General features: G+C 43.4%; 1 protein-coding gene across 2 annotated transcripts in view; it reads left to right on the top strand.

The window, feature by feature from the left end:
- The window catches only part of SLC6A1 (solute carrier family 6 member 1), a 69,849-nt gene that overhangs the window by 6,983 nt on the left and 45,832 nt on the right, over window positions 1–17,034 (top strand). The window lies entirely within an intron of this gene.

Below are 17,034 nucleotides of genomic sequence, written 5' to 3'. Positions count from 1 at the left end.
ATGATGGCAGTAATGAGTGTGACCAAATAATATTTAACTTTTCCTCCATGCATCCATTTACCTGTACTGAAAGTCTTATATCTTATCTTCTGTTGAACCTAATATTTAAAATATGTATCTACTAATGCTTGTAAATCATTCCTGAAGTATGTTGTCAATAGAGATCCCTAAACTCCTACTCTGCAGCCCAAAGGAGCAGGACCTGCCAGGACCCTCCTGAGCTATAGTCTGGGAAGCAGTGTTTGCTTTGGAATTGGAGGGTGGCAGCTGTGGAAGGGAGAAAGCCTCCTGCTCCAGTGAGCTTCAGGAGACCTGCTGTCCCAGCTGTTCCCAGAGGCCATGTGGAACTGGGCTTTGGAGATCCTGATTCCTGGATGCTTTGTGAAGGGACAGAGGGTTATGAGAGCAGGACCAGCTGCTTTCATTCACCTCTCTGATGAGTCTGTTCTGAAATCTGACCTTGCTTTTGACCCTGCTTACCTTCGACAGTCGTGGACCCACCTGACACTGATTGTGGCCAGTGTAGCTGAGGGCCAATGCTTTGGACGCTTAAAGAATTACTGAACTTTCTGAACAGGTGCTGAGCACAATTAACCTTCAGTGTAGCCAAAGACCAGCAGGGTTCAGCAGCCTGCTAGTCCTCTTTCTCAGCTGTAAGGGCATTTTCTAGTGTAGCATTTGTTGTTTATTTTAACATTGATTTTTAAGAGTCTTCAAACCCTCCAACTTCAAAGCATTTTTGTTCCTATGGACCCATGTGTATTTCACAGGGATAAAACCTCCAGCTAGCAACTTAAGGATGATTTGTCAAGGGCCACTTTAATAAATTAGGTTATTTATTTTCTGCCTGAAATTCCCTGGGTGGTGACTAAGAGAAACTTGGTATTAAGCTGTACAAAGCATAATGAGGCTGATGCAATGCTTTGATGTGGAAATACTTAAATGCCTCCCCCCCCCCCCAGTAAAAAGTGGTGTCATAGAGATAGCTTAAAGCACCTGGGGATAATTTATATAATCCAGATATAGATTATACTATAGAAATCAGAGATTTTGGTAATAGCCCTTTAAAAGTTTTGTATCAGACATTATAAAAAGGTCAAAATCCAACTGTTCTTTTAAACTGTTCAGTCTGAATAAAGGTATATATTTTGATAACAATGGTAGAAATTAATATTTCAATAGGTGTACAGGAAGGGCTTTGTTTCCTCATAGCTCTTTCAAAGCCATTCTACATCACCAGACTTAGTGAGCTGCGTGTTAATCTTGCTGAAATTAAAAGAGACCAGAGTGAATTTGCACTATGTTCATCTCTCCTAATGAAGACAGTTATGTAAGAGTCACTTCCCCTTAGCTGATCGAATTGTATTTCCCATGCCACTTCTTCCTTTCCATGTTGCTCACAGATTAGCAATACAGAGTTTGCTGTATTTTCTTCTTTTATTCTTGTATCTGTTCTTGAGGCTTATTAGCACAAAGTAGCTCTGAGCCATGGCTTGGACACCAGAGATTCTGAAAGCCTCAAATAGCCGTAATAATGGAGTTGGATGAAGGATGCTGGTTGCCATGGGAACAGTGCATGTGCCACACAAGATAATGTAACTGCTGTAGTGCAGAGATCTGTGCTGCATATTGATTGCAAGATTTCTTGAGTTCCTTGTAAATCTTGTGCTTTGTACTATGCATTCCACCTAGCAAGTGAGAGAAGCTTATCAGCTGGGCTAAACCCAGGGAGATTTTGTTAATTTGAGAAAAGTTGACTTTTGCCTGTAAGGGGAGAGGAAGGGGTTAGGAATACGGAGTGGTTTGAGAGCATTGTTAGGTTCACAGCCTTTCCTTGTGAGCTGGCAATCTTTTAACTGGTGTGTTAAATCAGAGTTAATGAAGTATCGGAACTGAGGCACTGTGGGTGAGTGCCCTGAATTGTAAGTAACAGTAGAATGCCTTAGGAAACTGAACCTTCACCTATATAACATTATATATAGAGTGGAGACCTGCACAGTGTCATAGCTCCCCAGTGTACCTCACCGTTTCTCTTGTTTGTGTTCTGCTGAAAAGTTCATTTTTGTTCTGGCTTGTGAGGATGACTGCAATTAGCAGCAGACCTGTGCAAAACGCTGTGGTTAAGGCATATCACACTCCTTCACAGCCAGGGGGATGAGTGCAGCATTGGTCATTTCACCAAGCTGCGGGAAGGTAACACCTGCAGTTTCTCATGTGGAGGAATTCTCTGTGAGCAGGATCACACTTGTTTCTGCTGCTCAGTGAGGCTGGGCTGCTTCTTTCTTTAAACATCTGAAAATCACACCTTTCAGAGTGGCAGCATCTACCAGGTCAACATAGTATTCACAGGCTGCTTATACTGTCTGTAACTGGGCTTTAGGATTAATAAAGCAAGACTATTTTTGCAGTAGGAAAAGACATTCTTGAGCTCTACAACTACCTGAAAGGAGACTGCAGTGAGGTGAGAGGTTGGTCTCATCTTCCTAGCAGCGAGTGATAGGACTAGAGGAAGTGGCCTCAAGTTGTACAAAGAGAAGTTTAGATTGGACATTAGAAGAAATGTCTTCCCTGAGAGGGTTCTTAAACGGTGGAACAGGCATCCTGATAGAGAAGATACTGTGTAATTATTGATCTTACAAGGTGTTTTGGAGATGATAGTTACTGTTCTTACCTCATGCTGGCTGAGTTTTTCTCATATGTATGAGAACTTGAGGAACTGTGATTCAATGAGGTTTTCTGTGTCTGCTCTAATAAGAAACCTCTCTTGATGGAGAGCTGGGTAACTGAAAATAGATTTGAGGTGTTATTTGTCAGAAACGTGTCTGAGAGGACATATTTACAAATGCCAGGCTGTCATACCCTCTGGGCAGTATTTAAAAGGTTGTGTGACTTTCTTCATCAGTATGGGTCATCTGAAATGTGATGCTCAGAAATCCATTCCATTTATTCTTGACTGGTATTCCTAGTGTTAGATTCTGCCTCCACATCCCAGCAGAATACCTGGGTTTATTGCCAGTTCCAAAAAGAAAATCATGGTACAACATCAGCTTCTCTGGAATTCTGGGCAGGATAGTTGGTGGTTTTCTTGTGGGTTTTCTGGTTTTGTTTGTTTGGGTTTTTTGCTTGGTTATTTTTTTAGTTGTTTTTTTGTACAACCAAGACAAGCCAAGATCTCATCTAAGATGTCTGTTTATAACCAAGCCATTGCTTTGCTATAAATGGATGTTACATTTTGGGCCACTTAAATGTGGTGAGGGGCTGGTGGCACTGTACTCTGCTATGTTTTGTTCAGGCCACCACTTGGTCATTTCTTCTGCAATCCTGTGACTTGTTGCAGGCTGAAAGAATTTGGGCTGTTCAGCCTGGAAAAAAAAAGGGCTCTCAGGAGACCTTAGAGTTGCATTTCAATATCTGAAGGATACCTACAGGAAGGCTGGAGAAGGACTGTTTAGAAAGGCTTGTAGCAAAAGACAAATGGGGGAATGATTTGAAGCTGGAGCAGAGTAGATTTAGGTTGGACATAAGGAGGATTTCTTCATAAAGAGAGTGGTAGAATATTGGGACAAGCTGCCCAGGTTGTGGTTGAGGCCCCATTCTTGGAGACATTAAAGATCAGACTTGATGTGTGTCTGGGCAGCCTGATCTAGTTGGAGGTGTCCCTGCCTATGTCTGTGTATGTACACCTATAAACACATATATAACCCCACAAGACCAGTGTGATATAAATACATCTGTATATATGGAGAAACAGATATACATATAAGAGAATCACAGCACTATAGGGATTGGGAGGGACCTCTGTGCATCATGTAGTCCCAACTACACTGCTAAAGCAGGCTCACCCATAGCACCTTGCCCAGGATCACTATGTATAGGCAAGTTTGGAGTCTCTCCAGAGAAGGAGACTCAACAGTCTGTCTGGGCAGCCTGCTCCAGGGTTACAGCACCCTCACAGCAAAGAAGTTTCTCCTCTTGGTTAGATAAAACCTTCTGTGTGCCAGTTTGTCCCCGTTTCCCATTATCCTGTCACTGGACACCACTGAAAAGAGTCTGGCTTCATCCTCCTGCCCTCCACCCTTTAGCTCTTGCTAATCATTGATTGCATCCCCTGTCAGGCTGCTCTTCTTCAGGCACAACAGCCCCTGGGCTCTCATCTTTTCCTTCTCACAGAGATGCTTCAGGACCTTCAGCATCTCCATAGCCCTCCACTGGACTCTCTCCATCAGTTCCCTGTCTCTTGAACTGGGGAGCCCAGAACTGGACCCAGTACTCCAGATGTGGCCCTGCTAGGGCATGTGTATATCTGTGTTTGTATATACTGTTCAGTCCTTATCTTTCCCTACTGTCAGTTACACTCCTGCTGTCATTTGACAATGTTTAAGATGATTGCTTGCATTAGAAAGTACTTCAGTTGGGATAAAAATGAACAGACTGGAACTGAATGTCAGTTGTAACTTGATTTGGCCAATGCTGTGCACCCAGCTGGAAACAGCTTGTCACCAAGACAAGGTGCTAATATGGCTCTGATTGAACACGTAGGAGTGGCACAGTTATGGCACAAACAGTGTCACTTGTTTGTCCTTGGACTATCTGCTGCTGTTCTGGTACTATCATGACTTTAAACAAATGATCAGCTTTTAAGTGTGGGCATTTGCATGAATGTACCTGCAGCAGCCTGGGTTGAAGTGCACTGGAAGAGTATCAGTGAATCTCAGAATCCCAGCGTGGTGGAGGTTAGAAGGGACCTCTGGAGATCTAGTCCAATCCCTCCTGCTCCTGCAGAGTCACTCACAGTCAGTTCCACAGCACCACCATGTCCAGGCAGGTTTAGAATCTCTCCAGAATGGGAGAGTCCACAATCTCTCTGAGCAGCCTGCTCCAGTTGCACTCTCAAAGAAGTCTTTTTTCCTTACAAATATCCTTATTATTCATGGGGGTTCATGTTTTTGATGTCTATCAAGCTGTTATATTGCCTCCCTGGAATTCTCAGAGTCAAAATGGTGCTGAATTGGATAAAGCAGGCACTGAGTTTCTAGTACAGTCTCTTGAGTTTACATTTTTTCTGAACAAAGTAGAGTTTGAGGGAAGAGGTAACAAACCCAAGAATGCCAGGGCATCTGCTGTTGTCATTCTATGGAAAACCATCCAGGTTAGCACATGTAGCAGCTTCCATATTATCCCTTAGGTGACTTTTTTTGGTTGAGCTCTACTGACTCTGAAAGCTGCTAAGGACATGTGTAGCATCTAGCATGCAACACTCTCTAAGTCTGCCTTGTTTACTGCTCTAGGTCTCTAGGAATTGAGCAATTCTAAAGTAATGATCAACACCCTGTAGCTGGGTAGACTGACAGGAAATGCCACTGCCACCCCTCCCCTATCCTGCCTGATCCCCAAACCCCACTGTAACTCTGGTGTGTAAGATGGTTGCTGGACTGAATACAATAGTCAGCATGTGGAGTTGAGAAACGAATAAGGAGGAGTAGCTGTGAAGAAAACAGCAGGAAAGTGAACCAAATGCTTACTTTGGAAAGGTTAATGGCTTGAATGGATCAACAGCATTTTTTACTAGCTGTAAATCTGTCTCTGGCATCTAGGTTCCCTGAGGAGCAGAGGAAGAAGTTTGCAGGTTTGTGGAATGCAAACATTCAGAGGTCCCTTTCCAAATGTTCAGAGCAGCCTTTAAGCCTTCCAGAGAAAGTAGCGATACATGACAGTGCATAGATACATGTGGTGGAATTTCATCTTCATAGCTGGCTGAAAAAAGAGATTGATGGTTCTGCTTTGCAGAGACACTCAGAGGACTGTGAGGAAGATTGTTTTCCCACATTTGCATTCAGCTACTCCAAGCATATCAATTTTCACTGAGCATAAGGACGATTTTGATTTTACACAACAAGAGTTTCCAAGGAGAGGTGCTAGATTTACAAAAGCAGTTGCCAAGGGTCTCCAAGGGACCTGATAGATTTGCAGACTGATGACATACTACTAGTCTAGTCCCAATGGAAATTGGATTTGATACAAATAATGAAGAATGGGAGGTGCTCAAGGACTATGTTCAAAAGCAATTTAGAGAAGCTGTGGAACACTTTGGGTTGTCTCAGTGTAATTCCTCCCAGAAAAAAAAAGGGAGTTGAACTGTGACTCTTTATTTGTTATAGCTTTACACTTTTTATATTGAAAATTGAGCTTCAGCATCACATTCCACTTCTGTCTGTCTTCATGCAGATTACATAGAAAGAAATGAGCAGTTTGTGAAGGCAAAATCTTCAGGGTGGGGAATGTTTAAATCAAAATTATCCAAACATGCTTTTTATTTGAAAAGATTCCTTGTATCCTAACCAAAGCAGTTTAGTAATGGATCAATGTGGGCTTGGGAAATGCTCAGGTGGACCTTTGAAAAACTTCCTGAAATTCCTAGATAATGGAATTTTTTTTTAACACTGTGTTTAAGAAACCACACATTGTTTGCAGATCACACCTGTGCCTGCACTGACAGTATTAGAAAGGCAACCCTATTTAGTTTCTTCTTTTGTTCTCTCCAGGTGAACTTGCTGCCTTTTCTTCTGAGTAGCACAAAAGCTATTTTATTTCTGAGGAGCAAATGCTTTCTGAGTGAATCCCATCAAATAGTGGTTTTCCTTCACGAGGCCACTAGATTTTCCTTTTGCTTTTGAAGTTGTAGGGAATTACACCAGAATTGTGTTGCATGGACAAAGCTGCTTAGGTGGTGATTTGCTTCAGGTGATTAAAGAAAAGAATTGCTGAGAGTTGCCTAAGATATGACAGCTAAATATGTGAATGTCCACATACCTGGTAGCTAAAAGCCATGTGTATTGTGGCTATGGATAAATTATTGTCATTTCTAGATGTGATGATATTAGAAGTGAGATGGAGAGATGGGGATAATCTTTCTTCTTTAGAGGTAATATGGATGTTGTCTGGAAATGCTTTGTATTCAAGTTCCCTCCAAAACTACAGCAGGTTTACTTTTGTCACAGCCTATTGTGGGGATTAATCACATCCATTTATTTGAAGTTGAGATTGGCTGCTTCCTTACTCCATAGAGACAAGCTGAAAATTCCATTACTGATGGGTAATGCTGATAAACTTACAGTAAAGTAAACAAAACAGGCCTTCAGCTTTATGGGCATTTTTCTCCCTAGGAGGTGGCAAAAGTGTGCCAGTTGAGGACAGCTAGGATGGTAGTAAACCCACTCCTATTCTTGAAGCACAGAATGAGGAAAAATAGCTATAATTGCACAAAGAGCTGTTTTACTGGCTTCTCAAGAGGAAGATATGTCAGTGATGGACACCACAACGGAGTGACCACAATGAAAAGAGTCTGGTATTATCTTCTGGTGTCCTCATTGGAAAGAGATGAGAACTCTCAAGGCTGAACTCCTGGCCTGCCTCGCTGCACATAGACTTTTGGCAGCAGTGGCAGAAGCAGTGCTGAAGTGATTTCTGCTTGGTGCTGCAGGACTGGTTGCTCCTGCTTGGACCCTTTTGAATTAAAGAGAGGATTCTTTGATAGTGAGCACAGAAGCATAGAATGCTAGGGGTTGAAAGAGACCTCTGGAGGTCATCAAGCACAACCTCCCTGCCACAGTAGGGTCACCTAGGTTAGGTCCTGAAAGTCCCCAGAGAGGGACCTCTCTGGCCAGCCTATTCCATGCTCGGTCATCCTTACAGTAAAGTCAACTGTGGACTTTGGTTTTTTTGTCTTTCATGCACCATCTTATTCTGTTCAGGCTGCTCTTATTTTTGGCTGGATGGTTCCAAGCTGGTTTGCTCTGTATCATCTAGTTTTCCCCAGCAGGTGTGGGAATTGGCACTGGGCCACTAAAAGGCAGAAATCACAGCTGAAGAGAGGCAGGTAACAACCTCAAATTGCAGTACCTCAGATTTGTCACTTTCTTGCTCCCTTTTGGATTAGGAGTGTAAACAAGGAAAAGACTCTGAGGAATGCTGCTGCCATTTAAATAAGCAAAACAACAAAACAGAGAAACAACAAACCTCCAAAGAGTTGTTACAGATGATACTGGGTCAGAAAGAAAAGCACAGGTGATAGTTGCACTCAGCCTCTAGCTTGTGCATCAGGCTGTCTTGTATCTGCAAGCAGAATATATGGCTGTTGGCAGGTAGCTTTGTTCACCATTCTCTTCAGCAGGGAGAGGCCAGTGTAAGATGCTGTAGACACCATACATTCTGCTATGCTGGTATCATCAGGGAGCATGCTGATGTGGTTTCTGTGAAACACACTGTGGACTACCTGTATGTTCACTGCATTCACAGAATCAGAGAACGTTAGGGGTTGGAAGAGACCTCTGGAGATCATGTAGTCAAAGCAGGATCACCTAGGGCAGGTCACACAGGAACACATCCAGATGGATTTGGAAAGCCTCCAGAGAATGAGACTCCACAACCTCTGGGCAGTCTGTGTAGTGCTCCACTGCCTTCACAGTAAAGTTTCCCCTTGTGTTAAACTGGAACCTCCTGTGTTCGAGCTTCTACCCCTTGCTCCTTGTCCTACCACCAGGCACCACTGAAAAAAGACTGACACCTTTGTCTTGACACCCACTCCTCAGGTATTTATAGATGTTAATAAGATTCCCTGCCCCTCGTTCATCTCCTCTCAAGACTAAACAGCCTCGGGTCTCTCAGAGGAAAGGTGTTCAAGTCACTTGTTCTCATAGCTCTCTGCTGGACTCACTTCATTAGATCCCTGTCAGTCTAACTGGAAAGCCCCAAAGTGGACACAGTATTCCAGGTGTGATCTCTACCAGGCTGGGCTGGTTGAGAGCACACTGCTTTATTATTATTGCCTTAAAGGCATGTGCTGTGTTCTTGTGTGAAGTGATTCTGTAGTTGTTTATCTTCTGCAAGTGTTTGCCACAAGGTTTATTCTGTAGCCCTAGTGATGAATGTTAATTGCACAGCTGTGTTTCTCCATGATGTTCCTGCCTTCGTGATGGAGGATTTACATAGAATCATAGAATCAACCAGGTTGGAAGAGACCTCCAAGATTATCCAGTCCAATCTATCAGCCAGCCCTATCCAGTCAACTAGACCATGGGACTAAGTGCCTCATCCAGGCTTTGCTTCAACACCTCCAGGGATGGTGACTCCACCACCTCCCTAGGCAGCCCATTCCAGTGCCAATCACTCTCTCTGGAAAGAACTTCCTCCTAACATCCAGCCTAGACCTCCTTCAGACTGTGTCCCCTTGTTCTGTTGCTGGTTGCCTGGGAGACCAACCCCAGCTGGCTACAGCCTCCCTGCAGGTAGTTGTAGACAGCAATGAGGTCTTCCCCGAGTCTCAGGCTGCACACTCCCAGCTCCCTCAGCCTCTCCTCATAGGCCTTTTAGAAATGAGCGGTGCTTTTCCAGCAGGATGCTCTTATAGTGCAAAATGAGGAGTTTGAAATGGAGTTGGAAATACAAATGAGAAAGCCATAGCTCCACTGACAATGATACACTGATGGTAGTGAATGATGCAAGGAGCATAAAACAGCAACCAGATGACAGTTGCCTGCTGTGCCATTTGACAGGGCAGGACCCTTATTTTGAGCAGGGAGTCTGAATCTGTTCTTGCTCCGCCTGGAGGATGAGTATTGCAAAAGAATGCTGCTTCCATTTTCTTTTTAATTGGATTAATTGCACAAACTGCTTCAAAATCTAGAACAGCAAACTAAAACCAGCTCAATTCAGTTTGAAACAAAACTTTATATTCTGGTGGAGCAGTGAAGACTACTTGCTTAAAATCAGAGCTGAAATTCCATCACTGTCTGGATGTGCAGAACAATCTGAAATGCATAATATACCATTGGATGAGTGGTGTTTGAGGCTGTCTAAGCTGTCTTGCAACTGAATGTCTCCAACATCACAGCTTATTTCTAGGGAGCTTTATTTAGCAGCAGCATGAGTTCTCTCTGTCATGTAGCAGTAAGGATTCACAGTTTTCATGAAAGACTACTACTGCAGGAATAAAGACTTCCTTTGTTTACTGGAGAGGGGGAAAAAAGCTCCCTTCAGGCTGTTGTTTATAGCTGCTGACATGTGATAGAACATGAACATGCCTTTGCTTGTGGAATCTCAGATTGGCATCTTTACAGGGAGGGGGGATTTTCAAGGGTAGCTTAAAGCTGACATTTTGTCATCTTGCAGTGATAAGCCCTAGAAAAAGCTGTTGTATGCACTGGAGTATGCTATGCATGATAAAAAGCAAGTACTGGAAGAGCTAGAAATAGTGGTTTGTATTCAGTATGCAATTGTACAAGGTGTGGGGAGCTGTCTTTTGTGAAACATTGGCAGTTAATGGGAATTTCTTTGCTAATAAAAGGCATCAAGATTTGGTCCAATGGGTCTTAAATGGTAGTACCATTTGTGGACATGACTGGCAGATGTAATCTCTTTCCTGCACTCATCTACATCTTTCCTTTCCAGCCATTAGACCAAAACCTAATTTGATGCAGTATTTCAGAACCAGAGTAGACATTAATCACTCAGGGTGATATTTTTTTCTCTTTTTTGGAAGTCCATGGTAGTTGGATTTGGTTGATGGCTGGGCTCAATGACCTTAGAGGTATTTTCCAACCCAAACAATTCTATGATTCTATAAAGACAGATATTTTAGTCCCACTGAAATGCACATTTTTTGTCTCCTATGAAATGTTCAACCACATTATTTATTATACTCCAGCAGTGACCTTTTAGCAACACTCTTGATTACATTCAACTCCTTGGCATTCCTATTGCAAATACTGTGAAGGAGCTGGAGAAAATCTTGCGCTGCTTAAAAAGAATGATACCATAACTGAGTTGTCTAATCTATTGGTTTTAAGCTATAGGCAAGTTTTAGTCTTTCCTGTCTTGATGCTACTTGATACCTACAGAATCTCAGAAAATATCTGTTTGAAGGAGATCTTCAAGGTCAGCCAGTCCAACCTTTGACCCAGCACTGAAAATTCAACCCTAAACCATGTTCCTAAGCACCATATCCACAAAATACTCGAACATCCTCTGGGATGGTGACTCTACCACTGACCTGGGCAGACCATTCCAATGTTTGAGGACACTTTCAGTGAAGTGTTTTCTAACATCCACCCTAAGCCTCCCCTGGTGAAGCTTATAACCATTTCTCCTTGGTGGCAAGCAACAGGACTAGAAGAAGAGGCTGTCCTCTCCTCAAATGCTTCTATAGCACAAGAAAAGCCAGCTGTCCTCTGTTTACCGTTATCTTTCCCTGAGGTAAGTGATGACTTGTAGCTGCTAGCCATCATACAAGCTTTGTTTTTCTGAACAACCTCTTCTGAAGTGTCACAAGTAAAAATTTTGCTTTCTTAATGTACCAACCTTGCCCTGGATGCAGCTCTCCCATAAGGTTTGGCACATGTGCTGGTGTGTCCCCTTGGAAGAGGTCATATGCAGTTTGATAAGAAAGATGGAAGGCTAAATCTAGTGATACCTTAATGTGTCAGTCCTCTACTGGTTGGAAGCACTTCAGTTTGCACAAATAGGAAGCAATGTTTGGAGTTCATTGGCACTGTTTAAGACAAGCAAAAGCATAAAAAACAACAACAAAAGAAAACCACAATGCAACACAAACTACAACAAACAAGGGAGGAGAATTTCTGCTTTCCTTGATGGAAAACTTCAACCTCAGCAGCTCCCTTAGTACAAACAGTTAAGCAACAGAAGCAGCAGTCCATGGGACTGATACTTCTTCCTCCTTCTTCCAGGGTCTCCAAGCAACGTGCAACCTTTAGAGATGTGGTAGGCATTGTGCAAACTCATGGCAGGCAGACACATGAAATGTAGATTGGAAAGAACCTCTAGAGGTCAGGTCTGTGCATGTGCACTATGTGAGTTGATTTTGTTTTGGTTTTTTTTTCTACATTTGAACAGCTTGTAGAAAAGAAACAAAAAACACAAAGCAAGAAATTCAGAGTATATCACACAGGTTGCTCACTTTGCTGCTTTGCTTCTTCTAAGTTGATCATTGAAAACATATTTTTGTAGCTCTAGGAGAGGAATGTTTCACTCCTTACTCCAGTAACTTTGCAGCAGCACATGCCTTAGGAGGAAAGGCTGAGAACCCTGGGGCTGTTTAGTCTGGAGAGAAGACTGAGAGGGGATCTAATTGACATCAATAAATATGTGAGAGCTGGAGGTCAAGAAGGAAGGGACAGCCTCTGCTCACTTGTGCCCTGTGACAGGACAAGGGACAACAGATGTAAACTACAGCACAGGAAGTTCCACCTCAACATAACTAAGAACTTCTTTACTGTAAGGATCATGGAGCACTGTAGCAGACTCCCCATAGAGGTTGTGGAGTCTCCTTTGCTGCAGAATTTCAAGCCCTGTCTGGGTGCATTCCTCTGCAACCTGTGCTAGATTATATAGTCCTGCTCTGAGAGGGGGTTTGGACTTGAATGTTTTCAGAGGTGCCTTCCAACCCCTGTGATCCTAAGTCAGAGGAGAGGACACTTCACTCTCTGTGTGCTCTGGTGATAAGAACTGACATTTGTCAATGAAGAAATCGTTTTGATTGCTTTATTGTACTCAAAGGGGTATGCACTTAATCTGTGTGTGTCCCATTACCTGGAAGATAGGGCTTCAGGGGAGCCAGGAAATGCTGCTCATATGCAGCACTGTGCAGTACTGAAGATGCAAGGAATCACTTATTGTCTAATAGGCAGAAGCAGATCTCGTTTTCTGTTTTTTGCTTGAGGAAAATGAACTTGTTGTTTTAGAAGGGAGGTGATCAGCAATGAAAAATAAGTGGGTAGGATCACAGATCTATTATTTCAATCCAGGTTTTGTGGTGTTGGGTTTTGGGGAAAATAAAAGAACTTAACATGTGTGTGTGTGTTGGTATGAACAGGTGCAGCAATTGCTTTTGAACTGAGTTCAAACAAGTACCATTAAGTCCTCATTTTACACCCCACTGAATGCTGTGCAAAGAGCAGAACTTCCCAGCAGCATACACAGGTATAATCTCATTGATAGCTTTGGCATTGAGCCTATTCACTTAAATCAGTGAAGTAGTATCTGCTCATGCCTCAGTAAGCAAAACCTATTACATAGGTCAGTATTTGTTTTGGGACAGTTCCCCATCTTTTGAAGGCTTTCTCTTCCGAGGTTGGTGCTGTATTCCCCAGAAATATGAGCTTGTAATCCTTCAGCCTACTATTTCTGAGGCTGGGAGAATTGTAGGACCAATATTGTCATCTTTTGGTTGAGGTTTTTGAGGCCTCTCTAAGGGAAAGAGTGTTTTGCTTCCAAACTTTTGCAGTTTGGAATGCCAAACATTTCCAGTACCTCTGGTGAGGCATTGGAATAGGCTGTGCAGGGAAGCGGTGCAGTTGCCATCCCTGAAGGTGTTCAAACAAGTAGATGTGGCACTTTGGGGCATGGTCTAGTGGACATGGAGGTGTTGGGTAGAAGGTTGGACTTGATGATCTAAGAAGTCTTTGCCAGTATTAATGGTTCTATGAGTTTCAGTCAAGTTCTTGGTGTGAGGACAAGGGCTCACAAGCTTCCTGGATGAATCCACTTGCAGAAATGAAGTCTGAGAGGCAGTTCTGGCTCCTCTAGAAATGCTGCAACTCTGTAGGACTGCAGCATTCCCAGCTTGACATCTGGAAACTAAGTGGTTAGGGAATTTCTTAAAGCTGAATTTTGCTATGGTGAAATTCAGACAGATTTACTTCTGACTTGATGCATGATTGAGAGTCACTGTGGCTAGCTTTAATCAGTAAATACAGTGATTTTAAAAGACATCAAGCTGAGTTCCCCAAACTCATGTCTTCATGGAGTCAAATGTTAGTTTGGTCATCAAGTTACTAGAGCCTCTTGCGAGTGAAGAGCTTCTACAACATTCTCTGTGGCAGACACGGAGATATTCTGCCCACTGGCTGCTTCTTTCTGTCTTCCTCTTGCAATGCAAGTATCAGGGACAGTGGAGGGAGCAAAAGACATCTTTCTGCTGTGTTCCCTGTGCTGTTCCCTGGGAGCTGTGCAGAGACTGGTGTGCTCCTGGTCGGTGGTCTCATGTTAGGCTCAGGGTTTGGTGTTGTGGGTTTTTTTGGGAGTTCTGGGTTTAGGGTTTTGAACCATTGGTGAGTTTCAAAACTCACTGAAGTAAGATCTTCTTTTGAATGTTTCTGTCTTCCTAATCACAGAAACCATAAAAGTTGAGTTCATACTAGAGTTACCTCCTTTAATTGCTGTGAAGCCTCAAAGCAGGCATGAAGATGTTGGTCTTGTGGGTTTTCCACCTTTGGATCATTTGCAGTAAGGCAAAAAAAGACATTTAGCCTTCCCCAACAAATAGAATCCTCTCTTCCCTCACAGATCTCTGTTGGAATTATGGCTCTTTGCTTTCATGAACACTTTCCTCCTGGTATCACCATGGAAATTTGAGCAAAGTTGCTTTCCTTGTTTGTGAGCAACAGAGTGGTTAAGCAATTTGCATGCAAATCCAGGTAAAACAACACCACAAACAGCAATTAGTGTACTTTCAGCTATACCACATAAGTAGTAGAGTTGTGAAGAGAACAGAAGGGTAGAGTAAAGGACCACACTCGCCCTTTTTGCAGTGGAGTCTTGCTCCAGTACGCAGGTTTTTGATTGCTGTGATCAGATCAGACAGCTAATAGCACATAAAAACTAACCCTGAGAGACATAGCACAGATGACCATCTAGCCCACACCTCTTGGCACTCAGTTTTACTGGCCAGAGAGCACCTTTTGCCTTGTGTATGGCCTGGGTTCAACTATGTAGACATTCTTGTTTTTTTCTTTGACTTCAAGCACATGCTTAAGTCTCATTTTTTAAATTAAAAAGATCACAGGATGTTAGGGGTTGGAAGGGACCCAAGGAGATCACTGAGTCCAACCCACCTGCCAGAGCAGGACAATACTATCTAACACAGATCATAGAGGAGCACATCCAGACAGGCCTTGAAAGTCTCCAGAGAAGGAGACTCCACAACCTCTTTGGGAAGCCTGTTCCAGTGCTCTGTGACCCTTACAGTAAAGAAGTTCCCCCTTGTGTTGAGGCAGAACCTCTTTTGTTGCTATTTACACCCATTGCTCCTTGTCCTATCACAGGGAGCAACTGAGAAGAGCCTGTTCCTCCCCTCCTGGCCAGCCTTCAGATACTTATAAACAGTTATCAAATCCCCTCTAAGTCTTCTCTTCTCCAGACTTAAAAAAAAAAAAAGCCCCAGGTCCCTCAGCCTCTCCTCATCAGCCATGTCCTCCAGTCCCCTCATCATCCTTGTAGCTCTCTGCTGGACCCTCTCCAGCAGATCCCTGTCCTCCTGAACTGGGGAGCCCAAAACTGAACACAGTATTCAAGATGAGGTCTCACCAGGGCAGAGTAGAGAGGGAGGAGAACCTCCCTTGATCTGCTGGACACATTCTTCCTAATACACCCCAGGATGCCATTGGCCACAAGGGCACATTGCTGTGCCATGGTTAACTTGTTATCCACCATGCCCCCCAGGTCCCTCTCCACAGGACTGCTTTCCAGCAGATCACCTCCCAGCCTGTACTGGTGCAGTTTATTATTCCTCCCCAGATGCAGGACTCTGCACTTGTCCTTGTTGAACTTCACCTGGTTCCTCTGTGCCCAGCTCTCTAGACCATCCACGTCTCTCTGGATGGCCGCACAGCCTTCGGCTGTATCAGCCAAGCCTCCCAGCTTGGTGTCAGCAAACTTGCTGGGCAGAATATGTATGCAGAACTAGATTTCAATGGGGAGCAAGTGTATTCCTCATCAACTACTGATGTTGTGAAAAAGTACTTTATTTTCCTTGTGCTATTGTGGTTGTGTGTATTTAATAGAAAGACAAGTAGTGTCCTGCTAGAGAAAGCTGTGATCTCTCAGAGCTTGAGAAGGCAGCACTTATTTGCCTCACATTTGGAAGGTCACATTCCCGGCTAGATGGCCTAGAAAATTGTTTTCAAAAAGCAAGAAAAATTAGTTCAGGAGGGCTATTGGACATCCAGTGCTCTGCTCCAACAATTTGCTGAGTACCTGGCACTACATGACACTGTGACAAGTGTTCAGCCGGGGGGGGGGGGGGGCGGTGAGAAGCGATGAACTATTCAGAGCACCTCTTCCCTTGCAGATCTCAGGGGAGTTTGCAGAGCTGCCACCACAAAAGCCGCATTTGGGGCTCTTCTGGAAATGGCTAAACTGAGCTCAAGTGTTCCACTGGCATACAACAAACCCCACAGTATTGCTTCCTTTGTTTCTATGGTTTTAAAGAAGCACTTCTGTAGTGTTCTCCTCATTTCCAAAGTCTTTGAAGTTAATGGAGCCTGAGACACAACCCAAGGATAAAGATGTTTCTGTCATTTGGGAGGGCTTTTGTATAGCACTTTTCTTGTGTGTCAGTTTTGGTGTTCGTGGGCTTATTTCTTTTCTTAGGGGAAGCTGTTTTGTAACTGACTTTTGTAAATCAGTGATTTTTGTTTTCCTTTTGCTCCTGAACCTGAGAATGTGCTTTACAAAAACAGTGCAGAGGAAAGTGATGCCAAATTCATCATTGCCAAATACACAGGACATCTGCTTCCCTTTAGATTTGGTTGTCAGAAGCTAGTGTTTGGCACTATTACCCGTGTGGCTGTGGGACTTTCTTTTTAGCTGAGGGTTGGAAACTTTTTAATGGGAAGTAGCTAAACACTACCAAATTGCAGCTGTGGGCTGAGGAAAGAGAGTTTTAATGTGCTGTTGGTATTCTCTCTGGGTTTCTGACCAGTGTTTCAAAGAGAAAGTGTCCTGAGAATAAGCCCAGCCATTATTGTGATGGGATCTTGGGAGCTGAAAAAGAGCATGAAGAAAACACCTGATGAACAGATGCAGGAGAAATAAGGTTCATAATTATGTTTCTCATTATTAAGTCTGGCCTTTGATTTAACAGCTTCTTGGAACCTGCTCCTGGTCACATCTGGGCCAGGATTCATCAGCTGTTTCAGAAAAGAACTCCAGAAAGACAGAATGAAATTACCCAAGCTGAAA

Source organism: Pogoniulus pusillus, chromosome 16, assembly GCF_015220805.1.
Source record: "Pogoniulus pusillus isolate bPogPus1 chromosome 16, bPogPus1.pri, whole genome shotgun sequence".
In the NCBI taxonomy this organism is placed as follows: domain Eukaryota; kingdom Metazoa; phylum Chordata; class Aves; order Piciformes; family Lybiidae; genus Pogoniulus; species Pogoniulus pusillus.
The sequence above is the reverse complement of the archived record's forward strand: the minus strand, read 5'-3'. Positions and strand labels throughout refer to the sequence as shown.